This window comes from Canis lupus, chromosome 13, assembly GCF_011100685.1.
Source record: "Canis lupus familiaris isolate Mischka breed German Shepherd chromosome 13, alternate assembly UU_Cfam_GSD_1.0, whole genome shotgun sequence".
Lineage (NCBI taxonomy): Eukaryota > Metazoa > Chordata > Mammalia > Carnivora > Canidae > Canis > Canis lupus.
This window is the reverse complement of record NC_049234.1, coordinates 50,674,197-50,691,421: the sequence shown is the minus strand read 5'-3', so window position 1 is coordinate 50,691,421 and position 17,225 is coordinate 50,674,197. Positions and strand designations below refer to the sequence as shown.

The 17,225-nt window shown below is 35.1% G+C and overlaps 1 long non-coding RNA gene across 2 annotated transcripts in view; it reads left to right on the top strand.

Moving 5' to 3' along the window:
* The window catches only part of LOC102153092, a 51,341-nt gene that overhangs the window by 20,592 nt on the left and 13,524 nt on the right, over window positions 1-17,225 (top strand). Inside the window, exons 2-3 of one of the 2 annotated variants that reach the window (XR_005369040.1) lie at window positions 10,485-10,529; window positions 14,507-14,621. This is a non-coding gene — a long non-coding RNA (uncharacterized LOC102153092). The remainder of the gene's footprint in view (window positions 1-10,484; window positions 10,530-14,506; window positions 14,622-17,225) is intronic. The other variant, XR_005369039.1, reaches the window with a different exon arrangement.

Sequence of the window (17,225 nt, the reverse complement as noted above, 5' to 3'; positions counted from 1 at the left end):
TACTTGGAATGTATATGAACTAAACACTCTAATCAAAAGATGGAGGGCAAGAAGATTGATTAAAAAACCAAAACCTATCTATATGCTACCTTCAAGAAACTCATTTTAGACCTGAAGACACCTGAAGATAAAAAAGTGAGAAGATGGAAAAACATCTATAATGCAAATGGATGTCAAAATAAAGCTGAAGTAGGAAAACTTATATTAGACAAATAGACTTTAAAACAATGAGTGTAACAAGAGACAGGGGCACCTGGTGGCTTAGTTGGTTAAGCATCGGTTTTTGGCTCAGGTCATGATCTCAGAATCCTGGAATTGAGCCCTATGTCAGGGTCCCTTCTCAGCAAGGAGTTTGCTTCTCCCTCTCCCTCTGGCCCTCCCCCCATTCATGCATGATCTCTCTCTCTCTCTCTCTCACTCTCTCTCTCAAATAAACAAAATGAAGATTGTAACAAGAGCCAAAAAAGAGCACTGTATACAATAATAAAAGGGATCATCCAATAAGATAATATAATAAATGTAAATATTTATGTACCCAATATAGGAGCACCCAAATACATAAAACAGTTAATAACAAACATAAAGGAACTAATCGATAATAATACAATAATAATAGGTGACTTTAATACCCCATTTACATCAATAGATATATCACCTAAACAGAAAATCAATAAGGAAATGATGGCTTTGAAATGACACACTGAAACTGATGGATTTAATAGATACATTCAAAACATTCCATCCTAAAACAGCAGAATACACATTTGTTTCAAGTGCATATGGAACACTCTCCAGAAAAGAACACATATTAGCCCACAAAATAAGCCTCAACAAATTCAGGAAGATCAAAGTCATATCATACACCTTTTTTTGAACAAGACAGGGATGTTCACTCTCTACCACCGTTATTTAACATAGTACAGGAAGTCCTTGGCCTCAGCAATCAGACAACAAAACGAAGTCAAAGACATCCAAATTAGCAAGGAAGAAGTAGAATTTTCACTATTTGTAGATTACATGATACTAAATAGAGAAAAATCAAGACTCCACCAAAAAGCTGCTAGAATTGATAAATGAATTCAATAAAGTCACAGGATACAAAATCATTATACAGAAACCTGTTGCATTTCTATACAACAGTAATGAAGAAGTAGAAAGGGAAATTAAGAAATAGTCCAATTTGAATTGTACAAAAAGTAATAAGAAACCTAGGAATAAACTTATCAAAGAGGTGAAAAACCTATACTCTGAAAACTATAAAACACTGATGAAAGAAACTGAAGATAACACAAAGAAATGGAAAGGTAGTCCATGCTCATGGATTGGAAGAATATATATTGCTAAAATATCTATACTATCCAAAGCAATCTACACATTTAATGTAATCCCTATCAAAATACCAACAGTGTATTTCACAGAACTAGAACAAACAATCTAAAATTTGTATGAAACCACAAGACACCATGCATAGTCAAAGCAATTTTGGAAAAGAAAGACAAAGATGGAGGCATCATGATTCTAGACTTCAAGTTATATTACAAAGAATAGAATTGAGAGCTCAGAAATAAACGCATGATTATGTGGTCTGTTAATTTTCAACAAAGGAGGCAAAAATATGCAATGAGAGAAGGACAGTCTCTTCAACAAATGGTGCTGGGAAAACTGGACAGCAGCATGAAAAAGAAAGAAATCGAATCACTCCCTTATACTATACAGAAAAATAAATTAAAAAATAAATAAATAAATAAATAAAAAGAAAAAAAAGAAAAATAAATTCAAAATATATAATAGGTCTTATAAAATTGAACACCAAAAACCAAATAATCCAATTGAAAATATGCAGAAGACATGAACACATTTTCCAAAAACTTATAGATGGCCAATAGATACATTAAAGAGATGCTCGTCACCACTCATCATTGGGGAAATGCAAATTAACATTACAATGAGATATCACCTCATGTCTTTCGGAATAGCTAAAATCAATAACACACAAAACAAAAGGTGTTGAGAAGGATATGGAGAGAAAGGAACATTCCTGCACTGCTGGTGGGAATGCAAACTGGTACAGCCACTGTTGACAACAGTATAGAGGTTCCTCAAAAAGTTAAAAATAGAAGTACTTTACTCTCCAGTAACCACACTACTGGTTATTTACCCAAAGAATACAAAAGCACTAATTCAAATGGATACAGGAACCCCAATGTTTATAGCAGCATTATCTACAATAGCCTACATAGGGAAGTAGCCCAAGTGTCCACTGCTTGATGAATGGATAAAGAAGATGTGATATATATATATATTATGAAATATATATTAAATATATATAATATAAATATATATATAAATATAAAATATATAATGAAATATCATTCAGCTGTAAAAAAGAATGAAATCTTGCCATTTGCCATAATGTGGATAGATCTAGAGAGTATAATGCTAAGTGAAATAAATCAGTCAGAAAAAGACAAATACCATATAACTTCACTTATGTGGAATTGAAGAAACAAAACAAATGAACAAAGGAGAAAGAAGAAAATGAAATCAAGAAGCAGACTCTTAAATATAGATAACAAATTGGTGGTTACCAAGGGGCAAGGTGGTAGGAGGAGATGGGTAAAATAAGTGATGGGGATTAAAGAGCACACTTGCGATGAGCACTGCATGATGGAATTGTCGAATCGCTATGTTGGACACCTGAAACTAATATAACACGGTATGTTAACTAACTGGAATTAAAATGAAACCTTTTAACAAAGAAAAAGAGAAAAAAAAAAGACATCCACCCCATTTCCAGGCTAAAGCAGAAAAATCATACTTTGATCTCACTAAAAGGAGGCAATATGTTTAAATAAAAACTCAATACATGTTGGATATAAAACCAAACATTTAGAAAACTAAGAGCAGGAGAAAAGATATCTAGTGAAAATCTTAATAAAACTAAGTAATCATCATCATACTTAATAATTAAATATTAAAAGCCCTTTTAACATCAAAAAAAGAGATAATACCCATCACAACAGAATCTATACCATAATGTTCTGAAGGTATTAGCCAGTTACAGTAAAAAAAAAAAAAAAAAAAGAGAGAGATAGAGAAATAAAATGTACACTGAATGAAAAGGTGCAAATATGATTTTCACTATGTGGGGGAAGATAAAATTGTCTATATATAAAATCTAAAAGTAACTACAGATAAATTATTAGAAATAGTAAAGAACTGGGGAACTTGCGTGGCTCAGTCAATCCTCTACCTTTGGCTCAGGTCATGATACTGGGATCCTAGGATCCAGTCCCAGTCAGAGCCAGGTTCCTTGTTCAGTGAGGAGCTTGCTTCTCTCTCTCCCCCTGCCACCCCCCCCCAGCTTGTACTCTCTCACTTGAGCTCTCTCAAATAAATAAACTTTTTTTTTTAAGTAAAGAATTTAGCTAGATTTCCAAATGACATCCCTTTAGTTATTTTCTTTATCCTAAAATATGCATGTAATATTTTCAAATTTAGAATGAAGAGTTTTAAAATATTAATCTCAAATTTAATTTTTGCAATGTTAACTCCATGATTAGCATTAAGCTAAGTAGTTTCCCTATCATCAAAAACTAAGATTTTGCACTGTGTTTTAAAGTTAATGGTTTGGTTACTTTATTTGGCTTTTAAGTCATTTTATTTGTCAATTTAAAAGAAGAAAATGTGTCTTTAATAATGTTCCTACCTTTAAGAAAAATCTACTTAGTCTTTTTATACGTGTTGGATTACTTAGAACTGTTAGCAATATATAAGTAATTATTAGCAGATTAATAATCAAATTCAATCTCTAACTGTAACTGTAGTTTCAGAAGTTTGAGAGAACACAGTTAACAAATATTTTAACAAAGATGGTTATTTATAGCAAACCCTGAAGACTGAAGCCAAGAAAGGCATTTGATTTCAAATTTGCGTAACAATCTTTTGAGACCATTATATGAAATGTTCAATTAAAGAGGAAAATTCGTTGTCCTTTTTAGCATACATTTTTAGACAGACTCAACTTTATGCTAAGTAGAATAAAGATTTAACTTACATTTTGTAACCACAAATAGGTAAAAATATTTATCTACCTAACAAGATGGAATTGTCCCCAAGGTTTGGCTTCTGAAAACACCTGTGTCAACAGAGTCCTCTTCTAGGAAGATTCTTCTTTAATTGTGACCGAGGCCTGTTTCTGTTTCTGCTACATTTTCTGTCTAAGGCTGAAATGAAACATTTGGTGTTTTGCCCCCCACATCGATAGCTTTGCCAAGTAAACTATTTTCAAAGTGAATCTTTGCATAATGAAGGCAAATTAAAATACTTCATGGAAGTAAGAGATATTCTATAATCAAACTCCGTGGGGTAGTTACCCTTAAATAATTATTTAAGTTTTTTATGGGTGATATATAATTTTTGAGAACACCTAAGGCAGAATAATAAATTCTTCACTGAAGTGATTCCTGGTTCACAATTTTAAAATTCTGCTTTCTAGATCATGGCCCATGTATGCAGATTATGCCATTGAGCCAAAATGACTTCAAAATAAAAGGCAAAGGAGTCGGGGGGGGGGGGGTCAAAAATGAGCTGTTTTACACTCTTTGAAATGATCTGCTTTGTCGTGGGAACATCCTACCCTATACCCTCATTGTTGTGGAACTTTAAGACACATTTCTACATAGCCATTGGTCACTGAGGACCTAGGCCACGGTGCTGAAATGTAGAGTGTGTGCGGAAGTGAAATAGAATAAAAATGGAAAAAGAATTTTTCTCCTGTGAGAGACTTTAGCCATTGACAGCTGAGGTCAAAAACAGGTCAAAGGAAGATAAAGGAGTTAGAACCAAGGTGAGAGACACTGCAAAACTGAACAGAAGAAATGGAAAAAATACTGAGGTGCGTGGGCGTGTGTGTTACACCAAAAAGTGAAAGCTTAATTGCTTCACCTGTAGAAATCACACAACTATCCACTCTAGTCTATTACTCTTAGACCATATCTGCATATTATGCAGTTTTTCTCCTCCTTGCATATCAGGTACAGTGTAAATAGCAGGTATTGATTTCCTCTATCATTCATTAAACTTTCTTCACTGTTACGTTTAACACTGCCCCGTCTATGTGTTTCTCAATGTCACATTGGTATCTTGGAATTTTATTCGAGTATCCAAATAATGGTCTTGTGTTTTATTATCGTTCCTTTAAAAAGCTGTCTTAACGAAGCATTCTGTATTTTTACAATTATTAGAAAATAATTCATATTTATATTATTGAAAACAATTTCTTTTTAAAATTAATTATTTTTGTACTTTTTTTTAAGATTTTATTTATTTATTCATGAGAGAGAGACAGAGAGGCAGAGACACGGGCAGACGGAGAAGCAGGCTCCATGCAGAGTCCCATGTGGGACTTGATCCTGGGTCTCCAGGATCAGGCCCTGGGCTGAAGGCGGCGCTAAACCGCTGAGCCACCCGGGCTGCCCCATATTTTTGTACATTTCTTATTGGAGTTCGATTTGCCAACATATAGTATAACACCCAGTGCTCATCCCGGCAAGTGCCCCCCTCAGTACCCGTGACCCAGTAATCCCATCCCCCTGCCCACCTCCCCTTCCATTACCCCTGTTCGTTTTCCAGGTTAGGAGTCTCTCATGTTCTGTCTCCCTCTCTGATATTTCCCACTCATTTTCCCTCCTTTCCCTTACAATCCCTTTCACGATTTTTTATATTCCCTGAATGAATGAGACCATATAATGTTTGTCCTTCTCTGATTGACTTACTTCACTCAGCATAATACCCTCTAGTTCTATTCACATTGAAGCAAATGGTGGGTATTTGTCATTTCTAATGGCTGAGGAATATTCCATTATATATATAGACCATATCTTCTTTATCCATTCCTCTTTCAATGGACACCGAGGCTCCTTCCACAGTTTGGCTATTGTGGAGATTGCTGCTAGAAACATCGGGGTGCAGTGTCCTGGCATTTCACCGCATCTGTATCTTTGGGTTAAATCCCCAGCAAGCGCAATTGCTGGGTCATAGGGTAGCTCTATTTTTAACTCTTTGAGGAACCTCCACACAGTTTTCCAGAGTGGCTGCACCAGTTCACATTCCCACCAACAGTGCAAGAGGGTTCCCCTTTCTCCACATTCTCTCCAACATTTGTTGTTTGCTGTCTTGTTAATTTTCCCCATTCTCACTGGTGTGAGGTGGTATCTCATTGTGGTTTTGATTTGTATTACCTGGTGGCAAGTGATGCAGAGCATTTTCTTATGTGCTTGTTGGCCATGTGTATGTTTTCCTCTGTGAAATTTCTGTTCATGTCTTTTGCATATTTCATGATTGGATTGTTTGTTTCTTTGCTGTTGAGTTTAATAAGTTCTTTATAGATCATGGATACTAGCCCTTTATCTGATAGGTCATTTGCAAATATCTTCTCCCATTCTGTAAGTTTGTCTTTTAGTTTTGTTGACTGCTTCTTTTGCTGTGCAGAAGCTTCTTATCTTGATTAAGTCCCAATAGTTCATTTTTGCTTTTGTTTCCCTTGCCTTCATAGATGTGTCTTGCAAGAAGTTGTTGTGGCCAAGTTCAAAAAGGGTGTTGCCTGTGTTCTCCTCTTGATTTTGATGGATTCTTGTCTCACGTTTAGATCTCTCATCAATTTTGAAATTATCTTTGTGTATGGTGAAAGAGAGTGGTCTAGTTTCATTCTTTTGCATGTGGCTGTCCAATTTTCCCAGCACCATTTATTGAAGAGACTGTCCTTTTTCCAGTGGATATTCTTTCCTGTTATGTTGCATATTAGTTGACCATAGAGTTGAGGACCCATTTCTGGGTTCTCTATTCTGTTCCATTGATCTATGTGTCTGTTTTTGTGCCAGTGCCACACTGCTTGATGATCACAGCTTTGTAATACAGCTTGAAATCCGGCATTGTGATGCCCCTAGATCTGTTTTTCTTTTTCAGTATTCCCCTGGCTATTCAGGGTCTTTTCTGATACCACACAGATCTTAAGATTATTTATTCCAACTCTCTGAAGAAAGTCCATGGTATTTGGATAGGGATTGCATTGAACATGTAAATTTCCCTGGGTAGCATTGACATTTTCACAATATTAATTCTTCCAATCCATGAACATGGAATATTTTTCCATCTCTTTGTGTCTTCCTCAATTTCTTTCAGATGTGTTCTGTAGTTTTTAGGGTATAGATCCTTACCTCTTTGGTTAGGTTTATTCCTAGGTATCTTATGCTTTTGGGTGCAATTGTAAATGGGATTGACTCCTTAATTTCTCTTTCTTCAGTCTCATTGTTAGTGTATAGAAATGTCACTGATTTCTGGGCACTAATTTTGTATCCTGCCACATCGCTGAATTTCTATATGAGTTCTAGCAAGCTTGGGGATGGAGTCTTTTGGGTTTTCTATGTGCAGTATCATGTCATCTGCAAAGAGGGAGAGTTTGACTTCTTCTTTGCTAATTTGAATGCGTTTTATTTCTCTTTGTTGTCTGTTTGCTGAGGCTAGGATTTCTCATACTATGTTGAGTAGCAGTGGTAAAAGTGGACATCCCTGTCATGTTTCCTGATCTTAGGGGAAAGCTCTAACACATAGAGGTTAAAGAGCATCCTACTAAAAGATAATGGGTCAACCAGGAAATTAGAGAAGAATTAAAAAGATTCATGGAAACTAATGAAAATGAAGATACAACCATTCAAAATCTTTGGGACATAGCAAAAGCAGTCCTAAGAGGGAAATACATTGTGATACAAGCATCCCTCAAAAAATTGGAAAAAAAAAACTCAAATACACAAGCTAATCTTGCACCTAAAGGAACTGGAGAAAGAACAGCAAATAAACCTACACCAAGCAGAAGAAGAGAGATAATAAAGATTCGAGCAAAACTCAATGAAATGGAGACTAGAACTGTAAAACAGATCAACAAAACCAGGAGTTGGTTCTTTGAAAGAATTAATAAGATGGATAAACCATTAGCCACCCTTATTAAAAAGAAAAAAGACAAATTAATAAAATCTTAAATGAAAAAGGAGAGATCACAACCAATACCAAGAAAATACAAATGATTTTTAATACACTAATGTATTTTATACACTATTTTTTTTATTTTAATACACTATTTTTAATTTTAATACACTAATAACTTAGGCAATCTAGAAGAAATGGATGCATTTCTGGAAAACCGCAAATTACCAAAACTAAAACATGAAGAAATGGAAAACCTGAACAGGCTAGTAACCAAAGAGGAAACTGAAGCAGTCATCAAAAACCTCCCAAGTCACAGAAGTCCAGGGCCAGATGGCTTCCCAGGAGAATTCTATCAAACATTTAAAGAAATAATACCTATTCTACCAAAGCTGTTCCAAAGGATAGAAAGGTACAGAATACTGCCAACCTTGTTTTAGGAGACCAGCATCACCTTAATTCCAAAACCAGACAAAGACTCCACCAAAAAGGAGAATTGTAGACCAATATCTCTGATGAACACAGATGCAAAAATTCTCAACAAGATACTAGCCAATAGGATCCAATGGTACATTAAGAAGATTATTAACCATGACCAAGTGGGATTTATTCCTGGGATGCAAGGTTGGTTCAACACTCGTAAAACAATCAATGTGATAGATCACATCAATAAGAGAAAAAACAGGAACTACATGATCCTCTCAATAGATGCAGTGAAAGCATTTGACAAAATACAGCATCCATTCCTGATCAAAACTCTGAGTGCAGCGATAGAGGGAACATTCCTCAGCATCTTAAAAGCCATCTATGAAAAACCCACAGCAAATATCATCCTTAAATTTTTTTTAAAGATTTTATTTATTTATTCATGAGAGACTCAGGGAGAGAGGCAGAGACATAGGCAGAGGGAGAAACAGGCTCCCTGTGGGAAGCCCAATGCAGAACTCAATCTCAGGATCCAGGGATAATGCCCTGAATCAAAGGCAGATACTTAACTACCAAGCCACCCAGGCATCCCTGAAAACAAATTTCTAAAAGAAATCCTCATGAGATTATTTATCCTTCTAGAAAAAGAACTGAATAAAAAATGATGTAGGGCTAAAATCTAGAAAACTATTTAGAAATATATTTTCCTCTGTAATTAAAAAGCAAAATCTGTCCAATGTATTTCACCCAATTAGTATTTAAAAAGTAATTACCTTTTTCATATATGTGTAAATGGATATATTTAGTTCTAAATATCCTAATTATTGTATGCTTTGTGAATGGTAAAACACATTATGTTTCCAAATACAATATGGTATTAAAGAGGATTTATTTATTTAAGAAAAATGATCCATCTATTATTGGTTCTAAATTTTATTCTATTAAATAATCTTTGGAGGATGCTAAGATTTTCATTAATTCCTAGTTTCAGTCAATATCTTAATAGTAAATACTAAATGCAGGCTTTTTGTTAACTACATAAAAATAAGTAAATAAACAAAGATTCAAAGCAACTTCTCAGCAAATTCTCCACATTAGCTGACTTAAACTGAAGCTTACAAAAATTGGAATTGGAGATCATATTTTTTTTTTCCTTCACTGCTCTTCCTACCACTGAGAGTGCTGTGCTATTGGGTGAAACAGAATCCCAATTAAACTCTTCTTTATCTCTGTCTGTGATCCAATCCGTAAAACAGAGTCTAAGGCACACCAGTTCATACAATTTTGGAGATTTTAATTGTTTCTTTTATTTTTTATTTATTTTTTAACATATTTTTTTAAATTTTTATTTATTTATGATAGTCACAGAGAGAGAGAGAGAGGCAGAGACACAGGCAGAGGGAGAAGCAGGCTCCATGCACCGGGAGCCCGACGTGGGATTCGATCCCGGGTCTCCAGGATCACGCCCTGGACCAAAGGCAGGCGCCAAACCGCTGCACCACCCAGGGATCCCCTAATTGTTTCTTTTAAATGTTTAGTTGAGCTCCAGTGAATTTCAGTGTTTTAAAAAAACAAAACAAAACCACCAGTCCTCATCTAAGCACCAGGTCATAAAATACGAAATAGAAGAATGTATTACATGAAATGCACCACTTGTATTCAAGGTGAAGAAGAGCAGGGCAGAGAAAAGATTTTAGAAATGATAAACAGGGTCAATAGGTTTTCATTAACATGTGTATATAAAGCAAAGTTATTCTCTTTGGAGCAGGTTGGGTGAAGAGGACATTTTTAGAACAGGTAAGTAATCAACGGTTTTAAAATCAAAATGTCTTAGTCCAAAAGATAAACTCCATTCTGCAGTCTTACAGGGTGTATCAGGCAAAAATCAAAGAGGTTTCTTCTGCAGCGGCTTACACCCTTTCTCTGGGCAAGGAAAGCATGATGCACTCTAGGTAGATCCAGATTTTTCTCATATGTGTTTCCCAAGAAAATACCTAAGCCACCACATGCATTCATTTTTCATTTAAGTAATAAAGTAATAATAATAACTAACATTTATGCATCTGTTACTCTTTCAGGCATTCACATGTATTATTTAATGCCCGCTGCAGTAACTTCATCAGGTAGGTACTATTTTCATCCCTATTATACAGTTGAGGAAACACAGAAAGGTCATAGAAATTGGCCAAGTTTAAAATATTAGCAATTAGAGGAGCCAAGCTTTGACCCACAGATGCAAAATTTTTTAAAAAGAGAAATCAGAAATGGATTTTGGTAATTTACTGAAGTTAATAGAAAAGAAAACATTAAAGATTTAGGCCATTCTCAGGCCTGTCCTTTAAAAAGATAAACGAAGCTATTTTCTACATGAATTCATGAAATCACCCAAACTCCCCATACTCTTAATTATTATAATCCCTTTATGAAGCAGTATTTTAACAACAAAGTCTTTCTACAAGACTTGATTGCACTTTATGGTATCTGATAAGCTTATATTTAAAAGTCAAAGACTAGTTATATTTGAAAATATGCACATTGAATTTTAATTTATACTAAATTCTTTTGGGGTAGTTCCCTATGAAAATGATCACTTTTATAATAATTAATCGATAGCTTATCATATGCATATCCACCCTATAGTATGTAAATAGAGTTAGCATTTAATTCATCAAATACAGAGTAACACATACACACACAGAAACACATATAAATCCTATTTTTTTTTTCATTTACATTACCAATGAATCCTAAACTATTAGTAGTTAATATAATGCATGTTTTATTTAGCCTACCATAGCAATCAGTCAAGTGCAAATGTGAAAAATATTTAATTCCTTTTTTCTCTCAAATCTTTAACCCCCTTGATTTGAGCGACAGCTTCTCTTTGGCTCCAAAACTCTAGGAAGCCGATTTAAGTGGGGTTTAGAGGGAAAAAAAATCCACAAAATCACTTCAAAGCTACCAACAGACTTCAGAGAGCAAAGTAACTTTTCTTTTCATACAATTCAAAGTATATTTCTACCCAGAAGTCACTGAATTTTAGAGAGTTTGTGAAGACTTTTTATCACTCAAAGTTTAATCGTGATATCTTGTGCTTTCCTAAAGAAAATGTTGCTAGCATTCTTTAGTGATACATATGAGCACCATGAAGATATTCCAGAAAAAGGAAATATTTGGAGACTTTCTTCCATTCTTCCCTCTAAACTGCAGCATATGCCATTATCAAAAGAGCCTCTCTAAATTAATGTCAGGGTTTCCTCAATATAACAATCAGAACAAATTTGCAGGCATCCTGTTGGGATTAAGTCTGAAAGTTATGGCCCTACCCCAAATGAACAAAGCCAAATGAGCTATCTCAAATTACTATTTCTTACCAACTTCTTGGTATACACATCTAAAATGACTTTTAGTAGGATATTTTGTTATTTTGCTATTTTTTTTTATTTTGTTAAGTTTTACCCCTAGTTCCAATGTATGTGCTCTTTTATTCCTTGCTACTATATTCTTTTAGGTCTCGCTCCTAATTTCTTTGTTCTATACGTCTTAGTTTTTTGTTTGTTCTGTACTCTTTCTTTCTCATTTCTAATATTATCTTCTTGCAAGATAATATTTTAGAAACTAGAAGGAAAATGAATGAATGAACAAGCAAAAAAATCATCAACTGGTATAACCAATCACGAAACAAAGTGGAGAAGCTCCATGTCTTTCTGATTCATTGAACATTTATTGAGCACCTGGAGGTCTGAATCTGCAATACTTTCATATGTGTTGGTGTACTTCAATCTTTGGCTTCGAAATCAGTGATTAAAAAGACAGTTCTCAGGGGATCCCTGGGTGGCGCAGTGGTTTGGCGCCTGCCTTTGGCCCAGGGCGCGATCCTGGAGACCCAGGATCGAATCCCACGTCGGGCTACTGGTGCATGGAGCCTGCTTCTCTCTCTGCCTGTGTCCCTGCCTCTCTCTCTCTCTCTGTGACTATCATAAATAAATTAAAATTTAAAAAAATATATCCATATTAAAAAAAAAGACCTTTCTCAGAACATCTCAGAAAATGACTAGCAGTATATGTTTTAACTTGTTTTGTAATAATCACAGGAACTATTCTTGCAGGGGAAGGCAATTCTTTGATCCAGGAACTGGAAAATAATTCAGGAGTGTTTAAACATGTTCTTAATTAAATCTAAAAGATTAATATATTTAATATGGAATCATTAAGGAAAGTTTTAGGAGGGGGGACCTGGGTAGCTCAGTTGGTTAAGCCTCTGACTCTTGATTTTAGCTCAGGTCATGATCTCAGGGTTGTGACATCAAGCCCTGTATTGGGATTGTGCTCACCACAGAGTCTGCTTGAGATTCTCTCTCTCCCTCTCCTCTGTCCCCCTGCACTTCTCATGCTCTTGTGCTCTCTCTCAAAATAAATAAGTAAATAAAATCTTAAAAAAAAAAAAAAGAAGAAAAAGTTTTAGGGGAACTATTTTTAATCCTCCTTTTCCCAGAAGTCCTGCCAATGCAAAGTTCAAATACGCACATTGGTGAAATCCAACCCAAAAAAGCTGGCAATGGGTATTTTTTCCTAGAAAATATAAAATCCAAACTAAGCTTTAAATATGCCATGATTTTTGATAATTTAAACCCAAAGCTGACAAAATATAACCATATCCATCTTTGAGGGTGTGTGCTTAATTTCCAGAGGAGGAAAAATAATTTTGTTTATTTCTTCTAAGTTAAAATGACTGAAGGAGAATGAGAAAGAAAAACTCCAACATTTGAGTTTGTTCAAGGACAAGACAAAGAGTGGTGACAGTTGGTTTTACCACACACAGTAATGACTCTCTGGATATAAAGTAGGGTCCCAGAGAAAAGTTAGGGGTAAGAAAAACTAAATTGAAAGGGTAAAACCTTGTTTTCAACAAACTTGCAGAAGATAAACACCAGAAGCCAGGAAAAACAAACAAACAAACAAACAAACAATGAAAGGGGTTTCATTGGGGAAGGCAGCACAGGAAAGAGGTGCTTCACCATAGTTTAACAGTAAATCACAGCCAGTGAAAAATTTCAAGTAGCAAAGTGACTAAAGGATTTTTTTTAGGTTAAGACAATTTGCAGAGATGAAACACAGAGTTCCTTCCATTGCCCTAAAATCTCAGTAGACTCTGTTGTACCTATAAATGATTTGTCTGGGTAGTTCATGGAAAATTAAGGAAGAGAGATTATCAGTCTAGTTCAGTGTCCTGTGGACAGAAAGGACTAGAAATGATAATAAGAGATCAGTATATGTAGGAAGTCAGAGCCAGAAGAGACAACAAGGCTATAATTCCCGAGGAATCTGCAGAAATTTCAAGTCTGCACAGCACATGAGATGGGGATTCCTGATTTTTACTTCAAGCTCAACCGAGTGACTTAAGCTGACATTCAGTTCACAAAGCAAACAAACAAACAAACCCTGGACAATTTCCTCTTAAACAGAGGAAATGTAAAATTTAAAGAAACATGGAGAGACAGTTTGAAACTTCTACACTTTCTTTAAAATCAGTCTTCCCTGAAAGGAAAGAGTTAACTAAACCAAAACAAAACTTCCTACCTTTTCTTACCCCAAACTTATAAGAGAAGATTCAACTGTTTCCAATTTGAATCAGAAAGGTTTTAAGAATTTCATTTGAAATATCTTCACAGATCCCCAAGCATATTTGGACTTTTTGTAAAAGTGGCTCATGTGAGTTCTGAATACCAGGGTCTGAGTGTTTGATTTCTATGGCTGTGTAATGCCTCGGGGTTGGGAGCCTGTTAGTCATCAGGAGCCTGGTGCTAACACATCACAGGTAATAAAGCAGATATTGTATGTTGCCACAGAAAACTGATATGGGTCCCCATAAAACATGAAGGTGTCCAAAGCATGCCTTTTGCTGTAGTTGTCATTTGTACTTTATTAGGATTCCTAAGACCCAGGTCAATATCAGAAAATTGGACATCAGCCCAATCATTGCATTTTGTTGACAGCTTAACTGTGCCAGAACCTCAATCTCACATTTAGCAGACAGAATAGACTTCTGTTTCCAATAAGCTCTTAACAAAAAGAATCTATGAAGACTGTATGTTTACAGAAGTCTGGGCACCATGAGGAGAAGAATGTGAAAGTATCTGACAAACTGCAGACCTGAGTATGTTCTATGTTCAGGATTTCGCTAAGCTTCCTGGATAAAGCTACAATATGACAAGGTACACAAATTTAGGAAACCTAATGAGGAGTTATTCTGGGTGCAAATGTTAATTTTCAAATATTGTTTATGTTTCCAACTTACACGTTTTCCTTAAGAAATGTATAAGCTGTCAACTAAAGTATGTAGCATCAATATGTTTATTTATCTTAGCGAAGAAAGGCAAACTTAAATCTCCATGTTATAAGCATACACTGATCATATCTCAATGGCATTGTGAGACCAAATCAGAGGTATGGCATGGCTATATATTTTTAGAAGCATTGTTATTCTTTACAACTGAGGATAAATCAATTATGTCCTAACATAATCAATTATGTTCTAACAGAATGTTGATTTACTGTTGGACCACAAAAAAAATAGTATTTCATTCACTATTCTTCTTTGTTTGTTTTGTTTAAACCTTTAACTCGCAGATATCTACATTTACAGAGACACTGGCTATCTCTAAGTGTTATAGTTTAACATAAGAGGCAACAGAAATGTCTTGGTCTATTTTATCATCATCACATTTGCTCATCCAAGCAAGTCCCACTAGGATATGGAAGAAAATATGGGTTCCATTTTTAATGACAGTAATCAGAAGCATATATTCATTCATTTTCTTCTTTTTTGAGTAGTGAAATGGGGTTATATTGGTGACTTTACATGCCTTTTAAAAACCTTCCCTCTATTGATGTTCCTAAATTTCCTAAATAGAGAACAGCATTACCTTGAACGGTTTGGCCAATGGTTTGGCCTTCTTAGAATATATGTTCATAAATCTGAAATTTTACAAGATGGGGTTAGTTAAAACAAGCTAAGAAATTTTTAGAAATAGGGTACAAACATAGTAAATTCTAAAGAATGTGAAATATATAGTAACATTATAATAGGATTTTTTTTTTCTCTCCAAAGTTTCTGCTAAAACCCCCACAGGTCAAGAACAAAATAAAGGAAAGCCTTCCAAACTACAGTTGCTAGACCATCTAAGCAAGACTTAAAAATGAGATATATTAGTTTACTTGGACTGCCATAACAAAGTACCACAGACTAGCTGGCTTAAACAATAGAAGTTTATTTCCTCACAATTCTGGAAGCTAGACTCTAATATCAAGGTATTGTGAGAGTTGGTTTATTTTTCTGAGGCCATTGTCCTTGGCTTGTAGGTGGCTGTCTTCTCCTTGTGTCTATGCAATGCATGGTTTTCTCCCTATACATCTATGACCAAATTTCCTCTTCTTATAAGGATACCAGTCATGTTGAATTTGGGCCCACTCCAATAATCTCCTTTCACCTCTTTAAAGACCTAACCTCCAAAAACAGTCACATTCTGAGGTCCTGGGGGTTAGGATTTCAACAAATGAATTTAGGAGGAACACAATTCAGCCCCATAACAAGAGAAAATCAAATCCCTGCATCCTGAAACTCAATAGAACTTCAAAGGTATAAATGAATTGAGGGTGAGAAGCCAAAAAAGAAGCTTTTTCAGAGAAAATTATTGGCTTTTTATGGTATTTTCCCTATCCAATTCATAAGGGAGGAGAGGTAAATACTTCATCTTTACTCCAAGTAGGTGAGAAAAGCTTCAAAAGAGCTATATTTTTTACAACTTGACATATCATGAAGTTAGTTTTTGATATATATAATGGAGAAATATAATATAAAAAGATATAGCTAACATGAAATTTAATTTTATAAAAACGTGTCAGTTTGATGGAGCCAGGCGACACCCAGATATTTAGCCAAACATTTTTCTAGGTGTACCTGTGAGGGGTTTTTTGGACAAGAGTACCATTTGAATAGGTGGAATGAGTAAAGCCAATTGCCCTCCCTAAGATGGGTGGCCTTCATCAATTAAAGACCTAAATAGAATAAAATGACTGACATTCCCATAAGTAAGAGAGAGTTCCTCCTGCCTGACCATTTATTTGAGTTTGAACATCAGTCTTTTTATGCCTATAGACTCAAACTGAAACTTGGCTCTTCTTCGGTCTCAAGACTAAATTTACACCATCAAGTCTCCTGGATTTTTGTGTTTTTTTGTTTTGTTTTGTTTTGTTTTGCTTGTTTACTAGAATTTACATCATCAGGTCTCCTGGTTCTCAGGCATTTGGACTGGGCCAAAATGAAATCACCAGCTCTCCTGGGTCTGCAGCTTATATGGAAATATACATAATAAGATACTATATACATCTAGATTTATATAATACAGATATACAAAAGATTTATTATAAGGAATATATATACATTCTATTGGTTTTCTCTGGAGAACCTCTTGATTTTTGGCTCAGCTAAAACTGTCAAGAGATGACCATACTGGAAATAAATTATATTGCCATTTCTGATAGAGTAGAGGAGTGCTTCCCATAGTCTAGAAGAGATCATGCAAATGGTAGCTGCCTTTAGGGTCACTTTCAAAGAGACTGGAGATGTATTGTTAGATGGGGAGGCTGAGGGTGTTACCACATAGCTCCCAACAACAAAGAGGCATTGCCTAATACAAGGCAGGCTGCAATCTTTGAAATCTCCAAGAAAATCATCAGAATGTCTCAAGAGAGAAAGATTTAGTGTTGAACTTGAGCACACAGATGCCAGGTCAAAATTATATTTTCAAAGTAGATGG